This window comes from Tyto alba, unplaced genomic scaffold (assembly GCF_018691265.1).
Source record: "Tyto alba isolate M040663 unplaced genomic scaffold, T.alba_DEE_v4.0 Super-Scaffold_45, whole genome shotgun sequence".
NCBI classification, from domain to species: Eukaryota; Metazoa; Chordata; class Aves; order Strigiformes; family Tytonidae; genus Tyto; species Tyto alba.
In genome coordinates, this window is record NW_024881321.1 from 40,037,556 (window position 1) to 40,063,973 (window position 26,418).

The window sequence follows — 26,418 nt, forward strand, 5'->3', positions numbered from 1 at the left end:
ATAGGAAGAAATAGATGTCAGCCCAAAGAATCTACCATTCAAATAGGCAAGAAAGATGAGAAAAACAGAGAAACGTGGAAGAGTATGCTATTTCTGAGTTTTACTTCTGTCATCTAATCCCATACTCAGTAAATCCTGAGGAAAAATACCCAAACAGCCCTTTCATTCAGCCAAAGCCCTCAGCAGACACCCCTCAGTGCAACCTTCTGAAATTTTTCCAACACCCAACAGGCAGCAAGATCTTTTAATGAGAGGATGTTGACTACCTCATCTATGTTTCTAAGCTCCCAGACTACACAGTTAGTTATCCTGGCAGAAATTGTAATTTTGACATCAGTGCTATCACTGAATATCTTTTCACAGGTAGCAAAGAAGCTTAAATTGCCAATAATAGTTGTGAAAGAGTTAGTGAATGAAGAGTAGAAGGCAGGCAGAGAGATGTAGTGAGGAATTATACAAACTATAAATTGGCTAATTTTATCATTTTAGATATTCCTTTTCTGCTAAAAGTGGGATATTATACAAAACAGGCCAAAATGAGATGGCCAAATTAACTTAATCTGTGGTAAAATAGTAGGTGCACAGGAATTAATAGTACAGTAATCAAAATAAAACATCTTAAAAGAAATAAAAGGCTTTTAGCTTTTGAGAAAGGGAATCCCATTGTATAATTAGATCATGAACTAAGGCCTTTCACTGCTGCAAATTCATACTGTGCACTATTTAAGTGCCACCTCTTGATTCTCCTACTGCAGCTTCTAATAGCAAACCCTGCTCTGCTTTTCTTTGTGCAAACCCAATCACATCACATCAAATTATACAACTAATTAACACAAACTCCTTAAAAAATTGCATATTATTTTGGCAAGCCAAATTAACGTCAGTCCCCTGAAACCATGTTTAGTAATTCCCACTGACTGTAGTAACGCCTACTACTGAGAGAAGGGCTAATCAACTACAGGCTCTCCTGCTGATGAGCTGAACCAAGTAACCAGATGTTTCTGCCTTCTAGGCTAATGAAAATGTCATGCATGTTTTTCTCTCCACCTAGATGAAGAACTAATTCCACCATGGCCATGGTCTAGGTAGCTCTCATTTGTCTGGTGCTGCATCCAACAGGTCCTGCTAGTTAGTCCTGATCAGTCAGGTACAACCTGGGTAAAGCTGTGCTGATCTGAACCGACTAACCCAGCCCGCTGAGGCAGCCTGCTGCTAGGGCTTCCTCATGCAGGATATGGAGAGCAAAGGGAAAGTTGATGAATGTCACTGTGGAAAAAAAAATTTCCATCATATTGTATTGTACATAAAAGTTGGGCAAAGTATGTTTTCTGTGTATTGGTAAGAGGTCCCATCAGCATTAAATTACTTAATGAGATGTCTATTGCAATTAAAAGAGGCATAACATTTATATTAACGTTTTAAAGCTTGCTTATTTCAGGAGTGTCAGTTTACATGAGTCTAAATAGGCAATAATGAACATGATGAAGTATTCCATATTAAAACTGAGTACTGTGTAACTGTCTAGTAAAATCTTAATATTAAACTATACTGTATAACTTACAGGGCAGCATAAAAAGCTTCATATTTAGATTTATCCCATCTTGAATCTCAAATAATGGACTTACGAATAAATATGAATACAAATGAAAAAAAAGGCATTTGCATGTAATCTTACAAAATATATTTACACGATACATTTATTTAAAAAGCTTACAGTATACTTTGATGGATGATACAGTCATTTTCAGAAACACTAAGCCATAATTTAAAGATAGTCTGTAATTATTTAACAGCAATATTTTCTAAGTTCAGCTGACTTGTATCTCTCATGGTAGATGCTAGTGCTAGAGTAAAAAACCAGTGTATCAGTAGGCCCTACTATCCCAGATGCTTACCTGGTGCACACAAAAGATATGTGATACATTTAAAATGCTACTTAAGGAGGAAGGGAACTAGGTCTATTCATACAGCTTCGGTTTGAGAAATGCAGCGAATGTGTTAATCTCAGACTCCACCCCTAGCAGCTAAGTATATTCTTTATTTTGTTTTTCAATAAATCTGCAGTAGTATATATAGACTGTAAGCAGAAGTTAGTCTTTTTATATTTTAAATTTCCTTAACATGCTCATTGCTGTATTAACATCTGTTCTGAAACTCCCACCACCACAGCAAGGAGGCATCAATTAACATCAGTTTGGAAGTGACAGATATTCAGTCAAGGAGGAATAAAACTCTGCAGCAATTTTTGCCAGTAAAATCTCATCATGTGTGCAAATATGCAGTCTAATGGTAGCACCATTCAATATTTGAGGGAATGGATCACTGAAAGAAAGAGGTTTGCTTCTCATGAAAGGAGGCGTGCATGAGCCCTTAATTCTAAATTCAAAGATAAGGCCACTGAACTGAGAGTGACCTGGCTCTGGTCCCAGAAAGTTGTGTTTCACTGGATTTAGTTTCTGCAGCAGAAAAATCTTGCAGTGTGAGAGGCAGTCTTTCAGACAGCTAGACTCACTTGCCAGTGAAAGAAATAATGGAATATTAAAATTTACCCAGGATACAGTGGGTTGCTAAAGCAGACGACCATGGACTACCTGACACCTGGTCATCCTGTATCACTTAATGTGCAAACTGGTAGTTACTAAACCAGTGGAGGTTTCTGGCTGGATTTCAGACCTGGCTTCAAGAACAGCGGGGTTGAAAAATCCTGCTGTTTAAGTGTCGAAAAGGTATGGTGTTGTGCAAAGATCCATGTCCAAGAAGTGAGAGAACAGCCTTGGGCCATCTTGGCAACTGTACAGATCTTCCAGTAGCTTCCTTTGCTTGCACATGTTATGACTTTACAAACTAGAGTATCACTGAGAAATTAGTGGAAAAGGAAGAGTGAAAAATAATGTATGCACTGTTAGTATATTGCCTTCCTTGACAAACAAGAAAGAAATTCTTAAAATGCAAAGAGAGAGAGAGAGGGGTGAAACTAAACAAAAAGTAGTTTTTTTGGAAGATGGATATCTCAGCTGGAAACTAATTAGAGATTTCAAGAGTAGAAATTTTCAGTAAAGTGTTTCCCTTTCAAAAAGTAAAATGCTGGTCTTTTAGTGAGGAAAAGGTTACTTTTATAAAGTATCTTCTATTGATCTTACCAACATCTCTGTGATGGAATGACAAGAATTGAGCAAATGTTGCTGAACTGTGAAGAACTTTGGCTTAGGTCCAGTAATTTTGGGGCCAAGAACAGCTGTCATGAAGAGTGAGGGACTTTTATAGGAGAGCCAATGGTTGCATGAAATACACTAATAGTAGTTATTCTAGTGGTGAAGGCAATTTTTCAGTATAGAAGAAAGATTTAGAGTAAAAGGAAAAAAAATGTATATACAGACACCGAGTGAGAAAGAGGAACAATCTAGTATTATGAGACGGTTTTGGAAACATGGGAAATTAAATTTGTATTTGGAGAGGGTATAATTGAATATTTCTCATTGTCTAGTGGATTCCACAAAATGAAGGAGATTTTGTTTCCTTGCAGAAGCATTTCCCTATGCACTGGTTTGTGCCAAAAAGAAAGAGAAAAATCACTCTGAACAGTTCAAATTAAAAGCAATAATCCTGGACAAAAGACTGCCATGAAAATCACAGGGTCACACCCACCTAACTTTGACCCATGCACTTTTTAGTGAGCAAAGGGTCACTGGAGCCTCATGTATCCTGGTCTGCAGTTCTTGATTTTCAGTTTACGTAAGGGTGGAGAATGAATAACAAAATTTGCTCCTAAACACATGCATGAGAACCAGGTTTATCCTGGCACAGCTGTGTTCTGAATAAAACCTGCAGTATGTAATAGCTATGTGAACATGTTCCCATGGGGCTTTTGGGTAAAGTCTGGAGAAAAATTGATCTGTCCCACTGCAGGACTGGGAATGAAATCAGACTTCTGAGCTATAGGCGTTCATTCACCTGTTGCTAGCTTCTCTCTGACCAAAGTTCTATCATTCCTCTATTCACCAGTTTCATAAACTTTTCTGTAAGGCTACTGGCCTGGGCAGTAAAAATAGATAAAGGTCTATTCACATCAAATATAATATAGAGGAAGGACAACAGCTGAGAAAAACAGTTCTTGGAGAAAGAGCAAAATGATCTAGGATATCTGTTACTTCCCCAAAAGTCTCAGAAGTTTATCCATCATGCTGAATGTCTTCTAGCATGAAGGAATCCTGCGGCACTCAGGATCACAGGAATGTTAAGTTGTATCACACTGGAAGTCCATTTGGTCCACTGTCCTGTGAACAGTGATCAAAGCCACACACTTCAAAGGAAGGTGCAATGAAGTATGAACAAGACACTTACGGAAACATCCAGCTTTTGATTCTTCTTTCTTATTCCAGACAATCAGTGAATAGCTTATGCTTTGTAGCTACAGGATTTCTGCTTCTTCTAGCTTTTCAATATTTTTTTTTTTTTTTTAGTTTCATTATGTACCTTCTTTTCACATAGAAAAATCTTTCTATTTAATTTTGGTAAAATTGAGATAAAGTGTAATCTTATTGCGTTACTTTCTCTCCATTTTATCGATATTGTGTGCTTAACTTTCCATATTTTTATTCACCTATCTTAGTGGATAAAATAAACTTTTTGGCAGTCCAGTAGTCTTTGAAAGACTTAGGTGAACAAGTTATAACAGTCTGTTCAAAGAATTTAGTCTCCTTTGCTCTTTGCAATCCGAAAGCTTCAAAGGTCAGCTCAGATAGACTTTGCACGCTGCAGAGGTGTTCATTATTTAAGCTCATGGATACACTTCTCATGCAGGCAAATTTTAGCATATGTGCAGCTTTGAAGATGTGTATGTGTGTTTATTCCTTAATAATTGAGCAAGATGATGAAGACTCTGCTGGAGAAGGTAGCTGCTAGGAAGGAATCATCAGTACCCTGAGAGAGCCAGGAAGTATTTTGACATACTTGAAATGACACAGGAGGGTAATTCCTTCCCTTTCTTCAGCTATTCCAAGGATAATTAGCTGTTGTATTTCTTCAAGAAGGAAGAAAAAAATCTTTCTGCATTGGGAGCACAAGCTCCACTAAACTTTTTTTGGGAAAATGCTTCTTCCTTCTGTGCTCACACTGCAGATGATGATTAAAAAAGAAATAATACTTTCCTGACAAAGCCTTCAGACCATCTTTCTGGAGAGTTCTTATTTTATTGCAAGAATACAAGTCTAAGTATTAAATGCACCTGAATTTAAAAATGGTTTTCAATTTCAATTGTCTGGATGGCATTGACAGACATACACTGTTTTTCTTACATGAGGATAAGACCAAATAGTGTCCTGACTTGTGCACCACTGGAATACTGAATTTTCTGAGCAGACCAGGATAAGGTTTGTTATGGGTTTGCAAATTTTTAAAAAGCAGAAATCAGTGATCATTGATTTTTTGTGTCCTACTATTGGGGCTTGAAAAAGAGCTATATTTACTCCTTTGAGTTTAGCAGTTGTATCAAGTGTGAACAAGGGCACAAATCAAAAAGCATGGAAGAAGTTAGATTTTGGACTGGGGAGTGCACCATAAAAATAATAACAAAGGGAATTGAAAAGCCACTGAAATAAAGGACTGTGATCCAGTTTAGGTCCACACACGGTAATGCATTATTGAGCAGTTATTTCTCCCAGTTAATCATTAAATGCACTCCTACACTCTTAAAAACTAATGTGAGGAACACTTTTTGGACAGAGAAGAAAAGTACACACAATGAATATTTGAGTAAGAAGCATGTGAACCAACAAAATAACAGCTCTCTGTTCTGTATAGCTCTATATTCTTTTACAACTAGGTTATTTCATTACTAATTCTAGAGCATTAGTATGTATTGTGTTATTCTGTACAGCTTGTTGTACAGAAACAATTCAATAAATGAAAAGTCTGAATTCTAAGTATTATTATTATTTTTGTTCAGATTTGCTTTGTGGTGCAAGATTCTTTTGATTGCTTCAGACCTACAACAATCCCCTGTTGTTTATCATAAATAACAAGTTGTTTTATTTCTCCAGGCTTGCAAGTTTCATTTTCTTCTGTTGCTATAATTTCTATTCATTTTTAACATGAACACATTTTCCTACAGAAGTGGTCTTATGCCTAACTGTACCTTGTGATTTGTTGGCTGTGAAAAGCATTCCAGTTGATGAGAAAAGGGTGAAAATCATTCCACCCCCTCACCAGAGTGAACTGAACTTTCTAAGGATATATTTTTGTCCCTTTTTGAAAGGGGATAGGTAATGCCCTCATTTCTGACTGCCCACTTGTTAGACATCTTTCTATACTGAATTTGGAAACAAGTTAGTGGTGGTGCCATTAACTTAATTTCCCACAAAATTCTTGTACTAACTTGATCCAGCACTGCCACAAAAGAATATTGTCTTTGTACAGAAAATGCTATTTGAAACAGCATAGTTGGTGTTGATTTGCCCAGGATCACCTATTCTGCAAAATCTTTGAAAACTGTAAAGTCTTTCTTCTGAACTGATCTTTTCTATTATGGGTGAGGAGAGGGAATTATGGCCTCCATGGTAATAACTTATCTCATATTTATATCTATCTTTCTTCTTTAGTGCGAACTCTGAATATTTTCCATGCTGAAGGTTGAATAACAGGGCTGACCAACATTGAAATTTTTAACTGTGGTCTTTTAGCCACTTTTTTCACAGAGCCCTTTAGAGTCCATAGTCAGGGATTCACTGGTTTTATGAAGACAGACAGCCTGGATCACACCGATTGTCTGTCCACTCTGCCACTCTGCACTAACACAAGAGAGTATCTGTGGTTTACCTCAATGAACTGCTACTCCCACAGTTTTCCAGTGTCCCAGTCTGCAATTTTTAACAAAGATGTGATCAGTCATTTTGGTCTTCGGTCAACTGGGAAAAATGTGCTAAGAGATACTCTAAGATGATCAGAACTTGCCATGCTGTCTAACAAACTGATAAATCTACATATCCAATTTATATAGGTTTTATAACTGTACAGGAAAATGAAGTACAGCTAATAGCACGACTCTGATAAGAGTCTATTAACATTTTAACTGCTGAAGACCCATTTTACAGCTGCAGAATCTAAATCTACTGGGGGCAGGGGAGCTGAAGTGTTACATCTGCCATTTCTTGTGATCAGGAATCCCTCTTCCACAACCGCAGGGACAGCCACATCTGACAGATGAGGGTTTCACACTGGTGGGGTGTATTCATTCCTTCTTATTGAAGGCACACAGTTTCTTCAGGAGCTCAAAGGAATCACTCAGTGTTTCACATGTCATAGAAAACACTCACACTACATCCCCAGATCACCTTTGCCCAACTCATACTCCTGTACATTTATTTTTTTGGAACATCTGTCCTCTTTTGCTTTTTTTTTCCCTACAAGGTAAATATGGTCTAGTCTCTGTCACATTATGAATGTGCAAGCAAGCAAGTAAGGAAACACTACAGGTCTTCTTGAGTACACAACAAGTCCCATTTCCTTGACCATGTCCCTTTGGACCATGTATAATGACTGTCTGGGATTCCTCCTCTTCCAATTATTTCTTCAGCACTTTCCGATCCATCAGTCTTCACTGGCATGTCTCTCAACAACACGTCAGGCACCCTTCCTGCTTCTAGAGCAGAATTCATTCATGTCTAACTTCACATGCTCTTTTTCTTTTAGTTTTCTATGCTCTTTCCCCTTTGAGCTGTTTTAACACTCAAATCTCTCTTCATTATATGCTGTCTTAGATCCCTCAAGACTCCCTCCACTTGTGTATGAAGAGCCACTGACTCTTTTCCTGATTACCTTCTCTCCTTTTCCATACTTTTCTTCTTATCTTCGGATAATTTTGTAAACATAAATGTAGCTATCAGTTCTTGTGTTAGGTTTGTGTGTGGTGGGGTTTTGGTAGTAGGGAAGGGGGCTACAGAGATGGTTCCTGCGAGAAGCTTCTAGAAGCTCCCCCAGCTCCAAGTCAGACCCATCTCTGGCCAAGGCTGAACCAATTATCAATGTTGTCTTTGCCTCCGTGATAAAATATTTAAGAAGGGGAAACTGAGAAGTTGTGAGGGAAATACCTATGCAAACACTAAGGTCAGTTGAAGACAGGAGGAGAGACTCCCCTGCAGCCTGTGGTGGGATGGCAGGCTGACCCCCTACAGCCCATGGAGGTCCATGGTAGAGAAGATGTTGACCTGCATCCCATGGAGAACCCCATGCTGGAGCAGGTGGCTGTGCCTGAAGAAGGCCAGGACTCTGAGGGATGTCTGCACTGGAGCAGCCTGTGTCTGGGAGGACTGCAGCCCACAAAAAGGACTCACACACTGGAGCAGTTTGTGGAGAGCTGTATCTCTGTGGGAAGGACTCCTATCATAGAAGTTCATGGAGGACTGTCTCCCATGGGAGGGACCCCACACTGGAGCAGGGGTAGAGTGTGAGGAGTCCTCCCACTGAGGAGGAAGGAGCGGCAGAAACAATGGGTGATGAACTGACCGCAACCCCCATTCCCCATCCCCCTGAGTTGCAGTGGGGGAGGAGAGAGAGAAGATCAGGAAGGAAGTTGAGCCTGGAAAGAAGGGAGGGGTGGGGGGGAAGGTGTTTTTAAGATGTGGTTGTATTCCTTACTGTTCTACTCTGACTGGTAAATTAGTGTTGGTAGTGATGGTTTTCAAATTAAATTTATGTTCTTTTTCTTCCCCAGTGAGCCTGTCTTTTGCCCATGACAATAACTGGGGAGTCCCTGTACTTGTCTTGATCCCTCAGGCTTTTCATTTTATTCTCTCCTCCCAATCACATAGGGGGAAGGAGTAAGCAAGTGGCTGCGTGTTGCTCAGTTACCCTCTGGGCTTAAACTATGACAGTTCTGTTTTGGGCCATATAGATATCTGTCTTTGCCAAATCTGCCTTCTGCCCAAGAAAACCCCTCATCTTTACTGGCTAACATATCCTTGTGAATGTCCACCCATGAGCTCAAGTTCAGCAGAGCCAGAGCAGAAGAACCTTAACCTTTTTCCTGTCTGTTACTGCACGGGTAATGCATATTGTCATTGCTAACTCACACTTATTCCTGATCTCTCACATCCAGGTCATATCTGAATTTTGTTGACTCTTTTCAATGCATATCTAAGATGCATCCTACTCTGTTTCCATTGCTTACCTACAACTCACCTTAACTTTTATTTGGAGAACTGCATTTTTTTCCCCTTTCAAGCACTGACAGCTGCTGTTATTTCCTGCTTACGTCTGTTGAAAAGACAACATCAATAACCATTTTTCAAGCTCATAGGGTCATTACCTCAAGTCCATCTACTGGGTTTTCTTTCCTTATCACACCAAACATGATTTTTCTCCTCTGGATTTAGCTTATCTATATTTCATAGTGGTGTTTCTGTCAGAGTCTCCAACAGACATCCACCATCTCCTGGTTAGAGTTCACATGGGATGTCAGTGGTGTCCTCCTCCTTTGGGAGATCACCCTCACCAACAATTCTAAAAGCCACCTCATTATCTTCTTTCAAATCTCTCCATCTCTCAATAACTGTTTGGGACCCAAGGAGAGCTTTGTCCCATTTATGTAAATGTCTTCATGTGAACTAGCTTTCTGTTATCTTCAGTGGAAAATAATACACGTTTTATGGTATAACTCATCTGGCTTCTTTCACTGCAGGGTGAGATGAATCTCACTTTACAAGTGATTATTCTTTCTTACTGACTGCCAGGGGAACACAGAAAAATCAGCTCAGATGCAGATGATTTTGCAGCTATTCCAACTAACCTACCTAGTTATCTAACGATGGGTAGATATAGACTATATCTATATATATCTGTAGACTCAAACACTTAAATTTAGGTGCCTACAGTGTAGGTGTCTACATGTGAGGTAGGTGTCTAAGTTCTCAGGGTATCAATGGAGATGTAGTTAGTGCAGCCGATGGAGCCTGGAGAACAATTCAGCTGAGCACATATCTACACCAAAATGAGCTGAATCACTCTCTAACCTCTTCTAAATGAATCTTCATGGACTATAACAGGAGCTTGGACATCTAGACCACATGTCAACGTCTTCATGTAGACTTAGATGTCTTTACCTTAAACTGAACTGCACCCTTGGTATCTGAACTGGATCCAAATCCTTCCTCAAGACTGTGGAGTGTTAGGTTCAGTTAACTCTAACCATGTAACTGGTAAACTACTGGCCTACACTTTATTTCATATTGCTGACAAATGAAGCTACCACTGTTACCTCAGTTTACTGTAACATTGGATCAGCAGACTCAGTTAATGGAACAGCCTTTACCAAATCATCAATTATTTCTTTGAACTTGATGACTTAGGACTATTTGCAGTATAAAAAATTTACATACATGAGCTTTAATGCATACAGAGTACTTTTACAGACTCACGAGGGCAAATGCAACACTATTTGGGAATGCTGCAAACAATGACTTGTCTGGGAGTAGCACCCCAGACAGATGTTGCTAACTTGGGTTGGAAACTGGATTTTCCTGTAAGAAGGAAAAAATGGTCATTAAACTGAATGGTGCACCACTTTCCCCCTGTGTGTGAAGTTAAAGAAACAAACTTTTCTCTAAGAAAAGCATATTAAATACTAATACTAGTTAATTCAACTTCCGCTCTTGCACACAAAAGAAATGCTCTTGCCACCCACATTTTTGCGGAATATCTTATAAAGGATCTTCTCTCTTAAAACAAGGGATATTTTTATACTTTTTTTTCTTGATTCTCATGCTTACATCTGGCATGACTACCCATAATTTCCAGGATGTAGATCTAGCTGTATAATGACATAAAAAAAAAAAAAAGAACCATTTAGAGAGAAATACATCAAATTCAAGTATATTTTCCTTTGGACAAACCATATTTTTAAATCAACTCATGAAGGAGTTGCAACTTCTCTCCTGCACCATATGTACTAAGACCATAGCTTCATATTCAATTATTTTTCCCAAACAAGCATGATAACCAGTCACGAGCTTGAAAACTGCAGTCCTTGAATTATGTGTTCCTTTCTTATATTTTTTCCTTTCCTAGCTTCTTTAAATAGGCCATATTTTTTCTCCAGTCCTGATAGATTTCAGGGTCCACCACTGATATTCTTTTGATGAAAAAAGTTTTTTTTCGTCTCTGGGATTCTCTGCTTCAGTTTTTGGAGGAGGAGCTTTCAGGTCAGAAAACTCATCTTGTTTAAAGCAGAAAGCTGCCACTTGGCAATGCAATCCCTGCATCTTCTTTGGTGGTGGTGGGAAAGGGTTGGCTGTGGAGCAGGGTGTACCTGTGTGCTCAGCAGTCAGCCCCTGTTTTATCTGCACTAATACTGTTGTTCTGGAGAGGCAAAAGGGAAGGAGTTCGAAAAGTTATCACAATACCTTTACAATGGGTCTTTTGTAACCCAAAAAGTAGCATGTACACACCAGAGGATAGTAGGGATACCGTATGCTTTACTACAGCTGGTGAGACTTACTCTGCTTGTAAGAGTTTTGCTGGTTTTAGCAGCAGGCCAGGACCATATAATTCCTTAGAAATGTGAGGTTAAGAATAGACAAATAGAAAAATAGGGTGGTGGGTTACAAATAGAGTATGTTTAGAGCTTGACTTTGTCTGACATTATGCATCCTTGACCTTTTTCTACATTTTGCTCATGAGGCTTAAAAAATACTTCAGCTATTTACTGGAGATGTTGCACAAAACTTCTGCTGCATGGATACATGCACAGACTCCTCCCTTGCATCCACTCCATGCACACAGATGCATACAAAGGGAATGCCATAGTTGTGTGTTCTTTACAACAATTCAAACGTGGATGTCGGAATAGGAGAAAAAATGTGTGTCCATTTTAGTGGACTATCATAACTTGGATATTTTTGATGTACCCTGAACTATGGGATATCAGAAATGATGTGCTTTCTTCTGGGTCTGTTCTAGTTCTTATGAAATCAAGGGCAAAACTCCTACTAATTTAAGTGATGCATGTTCACAGGAATATGAATTTGTATAGGCATTTTGCAAAAACACATATGTATACATACTACACTGTAAAATGCTTAATTATTTTCTGCTCAATCCCTTGAAGAAATTTTCTTCACAAATGTGGAGAAATTCCTCCTCATAAGTTAAAAATAAAACTGGTGTGAATTGTACTTTTCTAAAGACAAAACCAGAAGTTAAAAAAGCACCCACTTACAAGGGGTGTACGTGTGTGTGTGTGTGCATGTGTGCATGTGTTTGTTCATGTTTTTAAAAGAACTTTATTTTTATGCCTCCTTTATCTCAGCAGACTGTCCGGCGTGGGACGAAAACATTGTCATATGCACATAAGACAGGGGGAAAATGCATCCAACTGGCCTGCATTTTCTCATCTGTTACAGATTTAAGATCTTTAGTGCCACAACATTTCGACTTTCGCAAAACCTGAAAACCAGAGAGTGAGAACCGTGCACAGGAGAAAATCTCTTTTCATCACACTGGGATTATTTTTCTATCCCAGGTGCTTGAGCCTGGGCTTTCTCTTAGTCTAATTGATAACTGGCGGGCTCCTCCCCTTAACCCGCTGACTTTTGTGCGTTCCCTTCCCGGGCGACTACTCTTTCACTGTTCTACTTCATTCACTTATGGTTGACCTGGAGCTCCTGGGTTAAGCTTCCCCACTGGTATTCAACCTTGGACCTTATTATTGTTCTACTCGTCTGACCTCCGATACACTAAATTCTAACAAGGTGATCTGAAAAAAATCACTCACTTTTTCTGTGTGGTTTCATGGCTCGTCTTTTTACCGCTCTCGGCTGATGTTCTTTTCTCCACTTCAGACCACCAAGTGCTCTGCTTTAGTTTGTCAATTTATAGTGCTGTCATGGTTTCAAATGCTGTGACTATTGTGTAGAATATACTCTCCTGACCTCTGAAGCAACTTTCTGTATTTCAATTGTTAACTCATTAGGGTTTGGAAGAACAGCTGAAAAGAGAATGGCCTTTTTCCCACAATTGCTTCCAATGAGCTGCTTGAAGACGCATCACAATCCAGGATTAAGAGAAATCAAGAAGATGCTGCTAAAAATTACCTCCAGTTATTTTGCATTCTTGTCTAAAGGAAACAAACAAAACACCTCAATCCCAAATGATACTGATGCTCTTCTTCAGTTCGCCACTAAGATGCAAGAGAGTAGCATATTAATAAAGATAGTAAAGAAAAGATAATCTTCTGATTTGGATAATTCAAGTTCTTTGCCAAAGTATGCCAAAGTATAGACAAAATACATTGTTTAACATAATTTTTATATTTCACTACTTCTACTGTCCACAGGCAATCCTTTGTTTACCCTGGTTCTTTGTCTTTGGATCCTGGGCCTTGAACTGGATTTTCCCATCAAGTTTTTCTAATAAGTACTGTTTCAACTCCTCCCTTTTCAAAATATCTTGGCAAGAGAGAGAAAGAAGAATAGAGAAGTGAATGGAAGGTACCACCAGATTTTATCCTGAAGTCAGCTCCCTCTCAAGACAACAGGAGTGCAGTCATAACCATGTTTATTAAAAAAAAAAAATAAATCTCCTTGCCTTCTTTTCCATTTAAGTGGAGAAATCGTCTTGCTCACTGAGCAAATAGAGAGGTGCTTCTGCCATTTAGGGACAGATTTATAGCATTAGCAAGAAGTTCATCATTTTCATACTCTGAATTTTCAGATTAATGCACAACATCTTATTTCTGAGGTTTCTCTCTGTAGCAAAGACTGAGCCACCAGTTTCTGAGTGGTAAAAATGGCATATGGTTTTGCCATTTCAGATAATTTAGTATGATTTAGAATTTAACAGTTCTAAACAGATAACATCTAGTTACACGTGCACATTTTTTTTTAAACAAAATGTTTTGAATAATTTTTCTGTCTTTTCTCCAGCATCACAGGTGTTTAGCTCTATCACGGATTTTGATATCAACAGAAAAATATTAACTTTTTGGAACTCCTGGGAATTATGTTGATCCTTTAACAAAATATTTAATTTTGAGAGACTACTTTGTGCAGTGTTCTCCCAGGTAGCACTAATCATGGCTGCACAGTTTTCTGATAACATGAAATACTTGAATGCATCCTTCATTTCGGTGTCAGAGAATCATCGTAACAACAGCTTGTCGTTACATCTTGTAGGTCCCATCATCAAGGGTGTCAGAGTATTTTGCAAACACTAATTTAAACTTCACATTTTCCCAGAGGACAAGGCTGATTTGGGTGTATCTCTACTGATTTAAATTATCATGGTATGGGAATGACCTTTTTCCTCTCAATCATATAATACCCTTTTTATAGATGGGTAAATTGAGGTATTGGCTAGCAAGTGTCCTATCCAAAGCCACAGACTGAGTCAGTACAAGCAATGCAATTGGTATCTGGTATCTGTTCTTCAGCCCTCTAAAACACTTGCTAATTCTTTCATCATGCTTGATGATTTAAGATTTAACAATTTTGTTCAGTATAAGTCCACCTGCTTCAGAAGACTCTCTTTTAAACTGGGTATATAAGCAATATTAACATAAGTTTTAAATAATTAAAAAAACAGAGGTTAGTGACTATTTTAACAGAATTAAAATGATGGTATAAAGTGGAAGGAATATAATCATTGTGGAGTTGATGCTGCCTAAAAACAATGGGTGCATTTGATTCCCTATGTGGAACACTATTAGACTTTTTACTTTAATAAAACAGTAAAGCCAATACTGTACTGCAGCTTAAATCAATTTCCCTAGAATGATATTACAGCTGCCAGACCTCCCAAAGTTGTAGAATATTTATTTTCTGAAGAGGTAAGGAGCTCTCAAATCTTATTGTTCCATTTAAAAAATATATATTTGCATGGATGATAAAATGATATCAGAAAGCAATTTGTGTTAGTGTTTGTACAAGCAATTGCAAAAAAAAAAAAAAAAAAGCTGTCTGATTGTGTTGCTGTTCTTCTGCATTGTTGTTTTTAACAGATGGTTCGCTATTATGACTGCCTTTACTTCAACAAGACTTTATAACCTTGGAAATTTTTTTGTTTGTTTGTTTGCTTTTTTGCTCGGAGTTGTAGTGCACCATTCATAGTTTAAAAGTTTATGTGGGTTACTTTGTTAGTGCTTTGAATCTCAGTTAAATTCTGGTCTCTTATGGTGCTGGGATAGTAAATCTGTGCTTGATCTGGACCCAAACATATTTTGATTGTAAATAGAGAGTCTTCTTTTATGAGGATGTTCACTTCACAGCTTGAGCAGTGTAATTTTTATACAGGTCTCAGCAATCAATAAAAAAGCCACAGGAGGAATGATTTATCTTGTTGGTTACAGAGACTGTCACCGAGAGAAATTGTAAAAGATCAATTTACACAACCTGGTGTGAGAACGTTATTGATATAACACGGCTGATCAGTTTCTGGTAGTCTATGGGCAGACGACGAGGAGAGAGTCCTGCCCTCGGATAGGCCACTCACCAGGCTCTTTAATAGACTCACTGGTCCATAAAATGGACACGAAGCCAATGAAGGGCAAGAATCTGCGTGCTCATGGTACACTGACTGGCCTGCAGGAAAATGGATTGGCTCAGCTCCGATTAGTTAGTTAAGCAGTGTCATGCGTCCTCCTTTTTTTTTCTTTTTCCCCTTCCTTCCCCTCCTTCCCCCCTCCCCCCCCCCCCCCCCCCCCCCCCCCCACTGTGAGAACTGTTCACTTGGAGGCTCACTGCCTTAATTACAAAGGGCCCTTTTAACTACAGGTCACAGGAGTTGGCTCACTTGACAGGAAATAAGGAAACAAGCTACCTTCCTGGAAAAAAAAAAAAGAAAATCAAACTTCCACTCCTCAAATTAGTTAAATGAAGCTTATCAGCACTTGTTAGTTGATCCTTTGACAGTCTGTTAATTGCAGCTGGTACATTAAGTTATGTTATAATCAGCAGGACATATGATTAAAAAATAAATAAATCTATGGATATGCCACATGGCATGTGTTGGTGGAGAAAACAAAGCAAGAAGAATGTTGATCTTTGCTGTAAATATCACAGCACAAAATACATTTCTAGGATATTTTCTTTCTTATTCTGTAGAATTAAATTGTATTCTAACTGAAGGGACTTCTTTGGATCAGAAAAGAGCTTCTCTATACAATGAAATTAGAAAGGTTTGCATTGTATCTTCTTAATAAAAAACATTGGCTACCCTGTAAATATAAACAGTCTGTACCTATGGATGTTATACATACAGCTTTTAATATACTTTTTCTGACACATATTCTCCATTATATTCTTTTATTTACAGACAATAATTTCTCACTGTTATTACTGGAGGGAAAGAAAAGAACATTAACAGCATTAAGAAACCCCGCGGCAGTTGTTTCTCCTTTGTAGGAAGTGACTCTACTGTATAACTGCTAGCAAAATAAAGGATCCAAAGGCACATCAAGGGGAAAAAACTGTTTTCATGTGTTTAACCTGTTAATTATAGTAATCTACACTACAGTGTAAGTATTGTAACCTGGAATGGGAAACGGGTGTTTGAAAGAATGAGCTGACTAAGACAAAAATGATTAAATCCACACTTTGAATGGATGATTTTCATATGTAATTTGAGCTACACATTCTTAAGTTGTTTCATTTTCACATTTCTGTACTCATCGGCACATATTAAAGTGAAAGACTAGCTGAAATGAATGTTTTCTTACCTTTATCTGCGCAGTATTTTAAATACGTCTCAAAAACTGAAAGATGTGTTCTTCTTGACTTATAATATGTGTTTTAATACATGTTTTATGCTTAATATGAAGTCAGATTTTGAAATCCTAGGCATCCCAACAATATTGCTTCTTTTTTATCTACAGAAGAACACATATAAAAGCAAAGTTAGTTTCATACTCCTGAATATTCAAAGTCCTTCTTAATTATCGTTGTCTTTCTATGTGATAGAACTAGTCAATAGGCCTCTCACTGTGTTCTTGATACGTGTTCTGAGCAGAGACACAGAGAGTGTCACCCCTCACCTCCAGTTCCTTCAGGTCTGAAAGTCAAATTCTTTGTTCTGAAAATGGATGGGATGCAGGTGCTGTCCCTCTTCTCATGCCTTCCTGTGCTCAGAATGGAAAATAAATAAAGGAAGTATGTTGAGAACAAAAAAGTGGCCCTTGTGAGTCCTGGGGGGAAGGGATGGGTGGGGGAAGGGGCTGGAGATGGCCAGATGGGGGATGATGACAGGTAAAAGGAACTGGGGCTAGGGGAGAAAGAAGAGCAGGAGGGAACTTGCTCTTAGTATATTCTTCACATGCTGAAATCACTTGATACTATTCTACACTCACATCTGCTAGTAACCCCTCAAGCATACAAACATCTGGAGCGAGGGTAACAGCCCAATCCAGATGTGGGGCTTGCTCCTTCCCAACCCTGGAGAGAAGTTCCCATCTCTGAGGATACATAAAGAGGTGCGAGGGTGTCCCTTTTCCAGACCTCCTGTCTTACTCATCCTTGGTCATGTTCCAAGTCAAATTTGGTCACAAATAGATGTTTATGCCATATTTTCAAGCGGGGGTGGGCAGAGGAAGAGTTGCCAGGCCATTCACTGTCTTAGCCAGTCAGCAATCATGAGTTAGCCGTGTTCCTCCCCTGCCCTTCTCATAACAAACTTAGGCTCTTCCCAGCACTTAAACAAATGCCATTCCCTGTATCCGATGCTTGGATGACACCTGTCCAGAACGAGCCTGGGCATGCTGCCCATGCAAGCCGTCTCAAGTATGATGCTCATCTCCCTTTCTGCTTTGATTCCTTTCTTATTTCTCTGCTCTGCTTTCAGGGCTGCTACTAAATATACGCCATTCTCCCCGACTCTAGGTTGGACAATTCCGGTGACTATCCCCCAAATTAGTGGTTACTCAGAATTGCAGAAAAACATATTAAGGAAGCTCCTCACCAAGATTTTCCCTGATTCATTGTAGGGACAGCTGGTAACAACACCCTGTATTCAGGTTGTTAAAGCCTTTCTATCATAGAAAATCCCTGTGACCTTTTATTTTGAGAATCTCTCACATTTCTGTTGTTTGTAGAAGATGTTTGATATTCAGCAGAGGAAATCCCCCTCGGGCCACAGAAGTGTCTTCTCTTTGTCCCATAAAATTCCATTTAGAATGCAGAGTGACAAAAATTGCCATTACCCTTCTCTTATTTTTATCTCCTGGGAAAACACTAGTAGGCTACATGCTGCAGGCCAGGCTCACACCTGCACTGCCAGCTCCAAGGGGCACACTGGACCAGCTGAAGCCAAGAAAATGGAAAAGTAAGTGAAGAAGAGGACAAGTCTGTGCTCTTGGGAATTATAAAAAATTCCCAGGTGAGCAGCTTCCATCCCAAACCATCCCCTAAAATACTTAGCTCAAGGGGTAGGAGTAAAGACAGAGAGACAAGGTTGCTTCTTAACACCTTGTAGACTCAAGATGTTTTCCTCATTTACACACAGACACACACACAGACACACACACCCCCACACCTCTCCCCCACACCCACAAACACTGAACAAACTTACGATGACAGAAGTAAGAAGAAAAGAAGTGTTAAAATAATTTACAACAGAGTTAACTTTAAATTAACTTTCCTGAGGCTGCAATAGCTGGTACTTGAGAGTTAAGAAATACCGCTGAACCTTAATTTATCCCCTTTTACATGAATGCACTCTGGTACAAATGTGTGTTACATATGATCAAACTGCATTTTCCAGTTGACCCCATCTAAATCAGTATTCAGGGTGGAGGTACTCAGGGGGTAAGAGGCGCTTAGCACATACAACTGAAATGCTGATATTTTATTCTTAAATGCTTGATTTTACAACCCAAGCAATTATTTTCACTTAGCAGTTTATGAGCCTGGAGTCTCATATGTTCTTATATTCAGAAATAACATGTGCTACCCACTAAAGTTAATCTGAGTTCATGTATGTTATTCTTTGGTAAAAAAAAATTACAAGATTTTAAAAATTCAAAGAACTATCTAGAACCCGTGATACCTGCACAGTCCGTATCACTAATGTGGTTTGTGAATTCAGTCACTGAAGGTGTTGCACACTCCTAATATTTTATTTCTTATGCAGAGAGATCCTGCTCAAGACTTTATGGAATAATGTTCTTTGCCCTGGAACAAAAAGCTTCTTCACCATTTAAGCATAGGCCTACCTTGCTCAGTGTGCTCAGGTATCAGTTTTACCCAGGACTCACAATCATTAGATTCTGGAGAGTACCACACAGACATATAAAGAGGACCATCTTCAGCTTCAGCTGAAGCTTTTTATAACTAAAGCTGGGTGAAAAATAAATTTCTAGTTTAGAGGCATTTCAGGCTTTAGTTTTATACCAATTCAGAGATAAATCATATGTTGCTTTCAGGATTTCCCATGACATAGGAATTATGGGATTTTTTGAACCCTCACAGGGGCTTCTGAAATGAAATATGCTCTCAGGAACTTGGCAGCTGATGAGTAGAGTTGACATGATTCTTGCTAGCTTCACTTCAGCTCACTTCAGAATAGCAGCAGATCAAAGACTCATGCATATACCTTAAAATGTTTTTAACCTAATGTAGAAATCTTTACCTGTGCATTATAAAGATCCTTATATCTATATTTGAACAGATAGGCTAGCCTCTTCAGTCCTTTATTGTGGTAGCTTTCTAGGGAGATTACTGGTAGTACAAAAACACGAACTGAGTTTTTAATGACTAAATGCATTTGAACAAGATTTCCAGCTAAGATGGTCTTCTGCAGCATAGGGAGGCACTGAGCACTGCGTCAGGCCTTGTAGGAACATCCTCCTCCTACTTGCTATTTGCTTCCAGCAGGGAAAGGGCTGAGAATGTGTTGCAAAGCCCCAGCCACGCCGACGCTCGGCAGCACGTGTCAGCGCCGCGTTAAATGGATAAACTGAGGCTCTGATGGTTACCCCACCTCTTACTGCCAGTTAAAAAGAAATAAAGCTGGAAACACTGGCACCAGGGCAGAGGCTCAGAAGCTATGTTGCTCGGAGGATCGCTCAGCCTCTCTGCGGAAATAAACAGGGCAGAAATCAATTTCACTAATTGCAGTGGATACTGTGAGATCTGTATCACCACTCTTTTGGAAATGAAATTCAGGTAATGAAGCCAGCTGAAAGGAAGACATTACCAACCAGTGACACTTATTCATAACACATACATGAATAGAAATGTCTCAGGTGGAATTTAGGAATGACCATCAGTAACTACTGTCCAAATCATCTGGTCTCTGTTGTTGCTCAAACACTCCCTTTTCCCATGGCAAACGCAGTTGCCAAAGTGAATTTGCATTCTGACACAGCATGTGCACCTGTGGTTGAATGTTACTTCTGCTGTAAGGTATTGCTGGTGACTTTGGGTGATATTTACTTGACTGAAGGTAAACTTGGTTTAGGTGTTTATGTTAGGTGTTTACATTACGTTGCATTATGCCCCAGAATTGTCTTCTCCTTTCCAGCCAGGAGCCAAAGTTAATGAGGTGTAGAAGGCTGCATCTATGATACCTCAAAACCAGAGTAATAGTGTCCACCTGGGTGCTCTTTAAGGCTTATATTTCACCAGTAATACGAACAATGAGGATGGTGATGGCATATGGTCCTGTTCCTGGTGATACAACTCCTGGCAGTAATGTTCTGTTGTTAATGCAGATACGTTACGGCATTTTTGTTCCCATGTTTCCTTGCTCCCAGTCGATACATGTTTTTTGGAACTAATTTGGGATTAAATATCTTTTATTCAGAGAGTTTGCTAGATTTTGACACTAACATTTATGCCTTTCTGATCAAAATGTTCTAACCTAGAGAATGTAGGCTTTTTGGTTGGATTGTTGAGCTTTGGGTTGTTTTAAATCTTGTTGCTTTAAGTTAATTTCTTTTTTGGAAAGAGTCTTTTCCCAACACACTTGGCTGTACATAGCCAAGTGTTTACATAGTTTACAAGGTGCACTAAAATTGAAATATCAAAGAGAACTGTTGAAATGACATGCTTGTGCAATTATCTGCTATTAACTCATCTGGAATCCTGTGATGAGCAAACTGTGATTTTCAATGTGTCATTACATTGTTGCATCAATGGGTTGTTCAACAGCTCAATTTAAAAAATACTCAAGAAATAATCATTACAAGAGGTAGTCCTTCCCATTCGATTGAAATAAATCTGTTCCAACACTAGGCTGACATGATCATGGATCTCATGAGGTTTTAGTGCTTTGTTTGCATTTGCTTTACAGTATTTACAGATGATTTTGTTGGATGTTTTATTTTTGATAAGACGTCTTGGATTCTGTTTTCTAATTACGTAGAGAAGCATGAGGGATAATGCTACCATTTCTGATTTCTTGCTTTGAGCTACAGCGACACAGTGGTGTTCTTCGCACAGTGTCAAAGTAAAGTGGTTATTTTGTTATTATGGTGCTACAACATTTTTATCCTCTGGATAATTTTGCCTTTTCTGGTTGTATTCAACTGGAATTATCCCCTTCCGGCATCAAAAAGGTATATCTATTTTGTGGTTTTCATTTGCAATTAATAGAATTTGTGTGGAAAATGGTCAACAGTATTCTGTTGTTATCATTTTACTGTGGCTTTCTCCTTTTGCTACTCAGTAGACAGGTGCTCTGGAAAATCTGTCTTGTGGAAGAAATTCGGGTGCTCTGGAAAATCTGTTTTGTGGAAGAAACTATCAAGCATGTTAAATATGTAAATATGCTCCAAAATGTCTATTCTTAACAATATCACTTTTTTTTTTTTTTTTCTTTTATTTTTCCACTGCTTTATGCCTTTTTATAAAGGATTCTGTAAAATGGTTTCCAAATTTCATCATGGTCAGACACTACCTATTTGAACTTGACTGAATTTTTTTCCCATATGTATTCAACAAGAACTGCTTGTTGACAAAAATAATTGCAATATTTCCTTTTTTTTTTTTTTTCCCAACAGACTATATTTCCACTGCCTTGTGATTTGGAAGTTTTTACCATTGGGCAGTCAGTTTGAAGTTTGTACTCATGTTTTAGGTTCTATATAAACTTAAAAATATTTCAGTATTCTTGCTTATGTGGTGAGTTTTCTTCTAGATAATCAGTTAGGGCAACTGTAGTGATTGTGCTTTGCATATGCTGGCTCCTTCTTCTGTAACCAGTGTTACAGCATCCAATTGTTTTGGCCAAAAACAGACTATATTTCAGTGTGTCAGATGACGAAAAACATGTAGAGGCTTCTAGCAGGTGAATATGTGCTGGTGCATATGCGTGGGAAGATACTGCTAGCAATCATTATGGATGAGGAATTAGCCAGTAGTAGTTTGTGTGATGCAGTAGGTGGGAAGAATCAGCCTACTGAAGTATGAGAAAAGCAGTGGAAGGAGATCAGCCAGCAGTTGTCTATGTGCTGGAGGTTATGAAAAGGTGGGTGGAAGAGATAGAAGAGTAAGAATGGGGGAAGAATTAAAAAAAAAACAAAAACAAAAAAAAATCCAAACAAAAAGAAAAAGGTGGGGATGAAGAAAAGAAATGGGAAAACCCCAAGGAATGAGAAAGAGCAGAAGTGGAGATACTAGATGAACTGCCTGTAGTATCTGGCCACAGTCAAAGAAAAGACAGAATAAGGTGGTCATCTACATTTTTAGGAGATTGAGTGCAACTGGATGAAAACTGCAGGACAAAGTGTACTATTAGATGGCACTGAATAATACACTTCAACAATGAAAGCATGCCTTTATGTCAGAGGAAGTGTTGAGTTGTGAGACTGTGTCTGGGATAAATGTTGAAGAACAGTCTACGTTGATTTTGTGCAAAAAGAACATTAGACATCAGGTAAAGAGTATCATCAGGAATAAATGACAAAATAAAATAATAATAATAAAAAAATACCTAATCATAAAAAAAAGAACATAAATTTTCCAGTGCAAAATGTCACATCCTTCCAAGACATTCCTGCACAAGGAAAACACCATAAATTACTCCAGGCTGGCACCATTTTGAACACTGGTGGCTCCTCACTCTTTTCCTGTGTGAACACTGAGTGCACGGTAAATACAAAGGGGCCCGGTCAGTCAGTCAAGTGGACCAAGTGACCATGAAGATGTGTGCAAAGTGTGTTTATTTGGGAAGCTGGAACAGAGTGGCTGTAAAATCACAACCTAGTTTCCTGCGTGTCATCTTTCTTGTCCCAGAAGGAAATACCTTCACCACATAAATTACCAAGGGTTGGCCTCCCACTGTGGGTGCTAATGGGGTGTAGGTGCAACTGGTTGAAGAACAGCTCTAACATAATGAAAAAATGCAGGTGTTTGAATTGCTAAAGTAGTCACAGAGGAACTACACCTGCCAAGGGTAGGCAGAAGTACACGACCAAATAATTTGTGGCTGCATGAACGGATACCCGGTAGAGACCCTTTTAATAATTTACCGCTGAGTCTGTGCAACAAAGTGTCTTACACTGGGAATAGCAACCAAGCATGAAACGGGGAAAAGAAATAACTGTCTGCTCACCAGAGGCTAGCTGGCTAGGAAGAAAACTTTGCTTCTACCAGTTTGTTGCTGTGTGCTCTTCACAGAATGTGTGTAAGGGAGATTGTCAGGCAGTTGCCCAGTTTTCAAAAAAATTCAGCTAATCTGCAAGTTCAAAAGTGCCAATGCGACATTCACCGTGGAATTCAGGAGCAGGAACTCGGCTTGCCAGAGCCACCTACCACCCCAGTGCCTCTCTGTGTTCACGAGTGTATCCCAGGGAATATTTTGGTTTTACTGGTAAGAGGGAAGAGAGGCTGAATCGTTGTAGAGACTGTAAGAAAATCCATAGATTTTATCCTGGAGGGTGCTTGTTCTTGTTCAGACCAGGCTGTTGGTGAAAGAAGGTTGTTTTTTGTTGATTGATGGCCATTCAGTAGTTTATATGAAGTGAATCTGGTAGTCTCAGATGAATATGTAGAAATGGGTGTGTACCACAAGGACTGTGGGTGTTACTTCTCAGAGGTAACTCCTGAAGGGATGTGAAACAGAAGCAGATTCTTCAAATAGGAGTGGGGTTGCCTGCAGGTCTGAGGTTCAGGGGGCAGCACCATCTGCCTTGTTGCCTCTATTTCCTTTATGCACAAATGGCTACTTAAATATTCGACTATGGGGTGTTATTCTGTCCCTTTGTTTTCATAAGCATTAAATATGTTTTTTCTCCCTCACCCCTGCTCATTTTCCTCTTGTGAAACAGCAGTGTGGTGAGGTTAGGTACATTTTGCCAATCCTAGTAGAATCAGTGCCCTCATTCGTAAGCTGTGATTACTGTCCTGGGGAAATGAGACCAACTTATATTTGTGGACATAAAGATCTGGTAACAGCAACTGAAGCAAAGTTTAAGAATTGCAATAAAAAAAAAAAAAAAAGTGATAGAGGGTTTTTTATTTTGCTCTTGGCTTTGAAAGCAGTAGAATGAAATGGCTCCATTTGAAAACAAAAACTGCATAATGATGTTCCTATCTGAAAATAAATCTTACGTTAATAAGGACCACTGGTAGTGTAGTTAGAGAGGCCAAAACATTCTAACCTCCATGGTTAAAAAAAAAAAAAATTAAAACAACAAGAGAATTTAAAGTTCTTTTTGGAAAGAAAAGAGAAGAAGGAGCAGGAGGAGGAGGGGGAGAAACAAAAGAGAAACTCTGTCTTTCAGTTCCAATAGTTCTTGATGTTTAAAATCTCTGAAGTTTTCTTATGTGTTATGAAAAGCTACAAATTTATCTTTTGCCATTTTCCCAAGGGAAGCTGACCCAAATCCACCAGCAGCAGTTGAAAAGGTTTTTCCAAGCTTTATCAAATGGCCCCAACAGAGACCAGCTTAAAATTAAAAGCTTCCCCTACCAGAGGGAATATATGTGACTTTAATAACTGAAATGTGTTTTTACTTTCTATTACAGGGGTCAAAAGGTTTCTAAACAAACCAAATTTATCAATTATTTAGAGCTGATTTCTTCTGAAGTGGTATTTCTAAGATATTATTTGGTGGATAAATTCAATGTTCTAAGGCCAGCAGCAGCATTTTATTCATAACAAATTTCTCCTAAACTGAATTTGCTGGGGCAACTTAATTTCCACTATCGTGTTTGCACTGTAGAAATATCAACTGAAGTGTTATAGGGCCTAACTAGTGGGCTTTTCAAAGAGAAATTCCATATAAGCATGCTTATTCAGCACCACCCTGCTTGCCATTTATTGCTTAAGAAATGAACTGGTACATTGTGTCTGCAGTAGAATTTCTTTAGCTGCTGAAATAACCTTAAAAACCGCAAGGCACCTTTAAAGTCAGGAAACAATATCTTAAACTACATTGTCACCCTTGCAGCAAAAGAAAATAAGATAACTGTCAGAAGTTTTGTTAAAGACATTTTAAAATGAAAGACCCATACATGTGCACACACAGACGCACACATTTTCTTAGCTTTCTCTGAGAAGTGAGCACTTTATTTACGTTGTTGCGGAAGGGAATTAACAGTAAATTTAGAAAGGGACCATTCTCAATACCTAATAGGGTCCACTGACCATGTAAATACTGTGTTTGTTATACATTAGCTAAACATACATTGGGTTTCTGCCTAAAGTCTGCCATTTGGTGCAGGCAGAAGATGTTACGGAACAGTTCATAAATTCATGTGGAGCCCTGTTAAATGAAACCAACCATCCAAGAGCTGACATTTTGCCATCTTTAAAATAGCTGCCTCTCTTGCAGTAAAACTTCAGGTTTATTTATGCAAGCAAATATGAAGTAGTAGCGCAATCAAGGTGTTATGGAGGGGTTTTGGGTTTTTTAGAGAAAGAATCTGACTATTAATAAAGAAAAATGTCTTGAATAGGTTCTCCTTATTTCTACTTGAAAAAAAAATTTCTTCCTGAAAAATCACATTAAGGAAGAGTGAAAGCATCATTTTGTGACCACTGAAAATAGTCCCTTTTTCTTAGCAATACACACTTTCAGAAATATGAATTATTACTACAAATGAAGAACAAACAGGTGAAAGCTCTTCCTCTCTCTTCTGCCTCTCTTTGCCCTTGGGGCGAAAGAATTCTGCTCAAGCATAAGAGATTGGCAAGAAAGGATCAAAGTGAGCCAAATTTGATCGAGACCTGGCTAATAAGGTGATGAGGAGCTTTTTACCTCCAGGGGACTGACTCTGCTTCTGTTTCATCTCTGGCTCAGATTATTACTGAAGTTTTGAGATGTTTTGAGGAGGTTGTCAGATGAGGGCTTCAGGCTTGATCTGGGGACTCAGTGCCCTCAAAAGGCCAGATTTAAACTTGAATGATACACTGAGGTTGAGCATACTTCTGAGAACAAGGTGATAGTAAACTGATGAAATGGGTAACACGAGCTTTGGGCCATGATCAGGCAGG

General features: G+C 38.8%; 1 long non-coding RNA gene across 1 annotated transcript in view; it reads right to left on the minus strand.

Annotated features, from left to right (window-relative positions):
- LOC116962645 overlaps window positions 1-16,845 on the minus strand; it is a 37,470-nt gene extending 20,625 nt beyond the window's left edge. Inside the window, exon 1 of the long non-coding RNA XR_004407704.2 lies at window positions 16,703-16,845. This is a non-coding gene — a long non-coding RNA (uncharacterized LOC116962645). The remainder of the gene's footprint in view (window positions 1-16,702) is intronic.
- Between the last annotated feature and the right edge of the window lie 9,573 nt (window positions 16,846-26,418).